Consider the following 5000-nt stretch of genomic DNA (forward strand, 5'->3'; position numbering starts at 1 on the left):
CCAAAACTGGCCATTTTTGGCTGCGCGAGCGAGCGGCGAGCGGCGAACAGCGAGCGAAGCGAGAGGCAGCACCGTCCCTGCTATACGAAAGCCCCATCCAGCCCTGTGCCACCCGGGGGGTTCCAGGGTGCTGAGATGGCTGACGTTTTGCTCCGCTCTCGACGGTCACCGCGCAATGCAAGAACAGGCCAAAAACTGGCCAAAACGGCCCAAAAACGGGCCAAAACTGGCCATTTTTGGCTGCGCGAGCGGCGAGCGGCGGACAGCGAGCGAAGCGAGAGGCAGCACCGTCCCTGCTATACGAAAGCCCCATCCAGCCCTGTGCCACCCTGTCACGGACAAACTTCGAAACAAGGTGTTTGATGTAATGCTTATATATGTCCGTGTCTGTTGGCATATTCATGCCCTGTACAGAATGTAAAGGGGCGGCCGAAGGCTTATAAGTCCCATTTTAGTTGGGTTGGTGGCCTCTTTAGGCTTGTAAATAAAGGTTGTGTCATGTGGACACGTGAGAGAGCTTTCGGTCTGTAATGGACCATTTTACCCTTTGTTGTGCCACTGTTCAGAGCTTGTAAAGTCTGTTTGTAATTTGCATTGTCTATGAAGTGTTTTTCGGACATGTTTGCTTGTGGATCCCGTTTGAGGCGTTCTCTCTAACCCGTTCTCTCTTTTGACGGTCCTAAGGGACAATGGGAGGCTTCGGGGAGGCTGACCTTTGCGGACGGACACGCAAGGGTGCCGCACGTCTTAGGCAAAACCAGCTAAGGTCGTGACATTTGGTATCAGAGCGGGACAAGCACTCATAGAAACACTTGACATGCAAACGTGGGGGACCTAGCAGGGCTGCGTTGAGGGCAGTCAGCACACGCGCGACCGTTTGAGGGAAAACGGGCATGGAGATGTAGGGAAAAGAGTCGCTCAGAGGAGCGGGCATCTGGCATTGGCATTCAGAGGAATGGCCAACCCTTCGCGCAAGAGGCACCACGAGAACAGGCAAGCTTGGAAGAATTTGGAGCGCACAAAGGTTGGGATGGCTGAGTTTGAGCTACGGCTCAACGTTGACAACTATACTTGATGGTGCTCTAGGCAAGCGAGGCGCTTGGCAAGAATGAGACCATGCAAGGTGGAAGGAGTTGCTCAACGACCAAAAGAGTTATGCAAAGCTCACAGAGGTGAGGGGAATTGCTAACTCGAAGAATTTGGTACTCATGCATGGGCTTGTATGCGGACGATGGAATGTTCGTGGCCATCCCAAGGCGGCCGAGACTCGGCACCATGGAGCATGGAAACTTTCTCTTCGGCATGTGAAGGATACGTCCGTAGGCGGCTGAAGTGTGCAATGAGTTCAGCATGTTGCTAGACCTTGAGGGGTGCAGTGGGGGCTGTATTGACGGGGAGTCGCAATCTAGCAAGTGCGTTTGCAGGAGGCAGAACAATGCACAATTTGTTCAGCAGATCGGAGTAGTCCAAGGGGATGGTGGTCTCCGAAACGAAGAGATATATTGCTCCAATGGGATAGTTATCCAGGAGGGATAAGTCCCGGCTCTCCAGAGGGAGAATCATGTGAGACGGACTTCACATGTTGAGGAGGAGTACCTCAATAAACAACAACTCCACGAAGCTCGATGGACTGAGCAAGCGGCGAGGAGTCGTCGCATGATCTCGCTTGAGAGAATGCATTGGTGGATGCATTGCGAGATCAAGTGGGGGAGCAACACAAATGAAGGCACACTTGGAGTCGATGTGGAGATCGGACTCAAGGGAGGGCTGACCCGTGGAACGGTGGGCGCGAGGGCCACCATCGACTCAATGCAGAAACGAGGAGCGGAGCAACTTGGGTGTAACTTGGCGAAGTACCCAAGCCGCATGAAGGGAGCCAGCAGAGAAGTTGGAACATGGAGCAGAGGCACAGTGCTTTTCTTAGACAGAGGTCAAGGACATGAGCTCTTGCAGAGGCAAGAGCAGGATCATGTTGTTCCATGGGTCCTTCATTCTGACGGAGTGGACTCATCTTGCATGGTGCCAAAGACGAAGGGAGCTTCGGGGCACATGCACCTTATCTCGGAGGAGCATTTGATGAAGGAACTAAGGCGACTCAATTTGCGGAGGCGAAGTTGAGTTCAGAAGGCCTTAGCACGGGGCAAGAGGACGCAGAGGCGGGTACTCTTGAAGAATATGCCACAGTGTTGCCATTCGAGTTGCTAGGAAGGAAGCGGTGCGCAGCAGAGATTGTGCTGGTAGGGGCAGAGGCCCAGGATCCAGGCAATGGTGCACAAATTACAGCGAAGTCGGTGGACTTTGGGAGCTACTAGGCGATGGACTGTCCTAGAGCGGTGCTTCATCTAGGTGTGACCCAAGAGTGGGTGGATGAAGATCGATTGCCAAAGGAGCGAACAAAATCGAAGGTGGAAGAGACCCGGCGATGTATTGGCAGAGGCCACACATGGAGGGTTCACAATTCGAGTTTATTCCCCAAGGATCAGAATGCAATGGAGATGTCACCAGGAGGCGACATGGTGCAGCGGATCGTGGTGGAACAGTTCGTGGCAATGCGATACACACAACTCGTCCCGTGAGGGATGTGATCATATGGAGGTATGATCGGGAGCTACTGGGAGCTCCGCTTTGGTGAACAACACGACGGCAAGAAGGGCTATGGATTCAAGGAGTGAAGGCCATGGTACCGCAGAGGCGGGTCTTCCGGGCGTGCACCGAATTTTGCATCGGATGAAAACCTTGGTCATCAGCATATGGGGGCTGGGTTCCACCAAGGGAAAAGTTCGTATGCAAGTACCAGGGAGTCCCATGGGAGGGACTTGATCATGCAGAGGTATGATCGAAGCAGCTGGAGAGTTGGACTGCTCCAGAGCTCATATTCGCTTAAGGGAGCCCGGCAAGTCAGAGGACAAGGCCGAGTAAGCGAACGTTGCTACCAAGGAAGCTATGGAGAACAGAATCGGTGCAAACCCTACAATGCGATGGCAGAGGCCATGCATGGGAGTGCAGTCTGTCTTTCCATCGACCAGAAGGAGCTGCTTGGAGAACACAGAGGTGTTGAAGCAGGGGGTCGAAAGGGGCGAGGAAGCGACGACGAGTCCAGAGGGACTTAGCTACCCAAAATCAAACATCAGTTAGAATGGAGGTGGACTCAGAGGAGGGCCACGGAGACATGTCTACTGATCGTGAAGAAAAGGGATGCAGATGCGAAGCGACGGATAGTAGGGCCATGGGCATGGCAGCGCCATGGTACCGCAGAGGCGGGACTTCCGTCAAAGTCATTGATCCCTTGCTCTCACGGAGGGAGAGCGTTTGGTCGTGAAAGGGGCCGAGGAGGTGGAGCATGCAGAGGCAATCTCCAAGTACCGGGACAAGGCTGAAGGGCAGAGGCCGAGGAACTTCGTAAGACCGGTGTCAGTGTGCTTCTCATCAAGACAGCCGTAAGTGAAGGACTTCGGGTCATGCAAGAGTGCACGACCAAGGAACGAAGCAGGCAGTACGCGGTGTTGTACCTTTGCTACTCAGTGGAGTAGGCGGCAGGGTTGATGGAGAAGACGGTACAATCCCAGAGGCGACCTCATCTATCAGAGAATTACTCCAAGTTGGGGTGAAAACTTCCCGCATTCCAGAAGTTCGATGGCATTGAGAAGGTGAATCACAGTAGCTAACTCAATGCAAGGAGTGCAAACACTTCATGTGCTTCAGAAGTGTGAGCAAAGAGCAGGCGAAGGCCAGTAACCAGCTCGATGCATGAAGTACAACCTCGAGGAGGCGGGCGAAGTCAAGTAATCTTTGCCTTCTCAACTCTTAAGAGAATGGGCGAAACCGAGTACCCCAGTTCTCTTATCTATCCAGCAGAGGAGCTCTGCACAAGTTCAAAGACCCTTCGAAGATAATGGAAGACAATAGTTGTCAAATCCTCACCAACGGTGATCAGTGCTACTGAGAGTAGATTGTCCGCCTCATTTCCCAACGAAATGCCAATCGAAAGCGGAAGTGATGCGAACCTACTTGGATGTGACAACTAACTGAAAGAAGAGTCAATGAGCAGATTTTATGGAGGAAGGACCCAAAACTTCAGAAGTTTGCGAGGCGATGCTCGTTAAAGCTCCAACAAGCATCCACCCAGTTCAAGCAGCATGTGGAGATTTTGAGAGACTGGCGCAGTAAGGATGGTCTTTTCCTTCATTTGGTGGATCCGCAGGAATCAACGAGGATCAACACAACTCAGCCAACCCCACACCAGAGTCAGAGTCATTGGTGAGTTGAAGCAGCATGGCGGATCAAAGGTTCGACTACTCAGAAACAGCAGCGGAGAGCAGCTGGGAGCCAGGAGGCGCATTGCAGCTGGAGCAGAAGATTGAAGACTCAGCAAAGGCGAAGAGTTGCAGTGTTCACAAAGGCTTCGACGAGGACGTCGAAGGGATAAGTGGGGGAGAATGTCACGGACAAACTTCGAAACAAGGTGTTTGATGTAATGCTTATATATGTCCGTGTCTGTTGGCATATTCATGCCCTGTACAGAATGTAAAGGGGCGGCCGAAGGCTTATAAGTCCCATTTTAGTTGGGTTGGTGGCCTCTTTAGGCTTGTAAATAAAGGTTGTGTCATGTGGACACGTGAGAGAGCTTTCGGTCTGTAATGGACCATTTTACCCTTTGTTGTGCCACTGTTCAGAGCTTGTAAAGTCTGTTTGTAATTTGCATTGTCTATGAAGTGTTTTTCGGACATGTTTGCTTGTGGATCCCGTTTGAGGCGTTCTCTCTAACCCGTTCTCTCTTTTGACGGTCCTAAGGGACAATGGGAGGCTTCGGGGAGGCTGACCTTTGCGGACGGACACGCAAGGGTGCCGCACGTCTTAGGCAAAACCAGCTAAGGTCGTGACAACCCGGGGGGTTCCAGGGTGCTGAGATGGCTGACGTTTTGCTCCGCTCTCGACGGTCACCGCGCAATGCAAGAACAGGCCAAAAACTGGCCAAAACGGCCCAAAAACGGGCCAAAACT

Source organism: Musa acuminata, unplaced genomic scaffold, assembly GCF_036884655.1.
Source record: "Musa acuminata AAA Group cultivar baxijiao unplaced genomic scaffold, Cavendish_Baxijiao_AAA HiC_scaffold_691, whole genome shotgun sequence".
Lineage (NCBI taxonomy): Eukaryota > Viridiplantae > Streptophyta > Magnoliopsida > Zingiberales > Musaceae > Musa > Musa acuminata.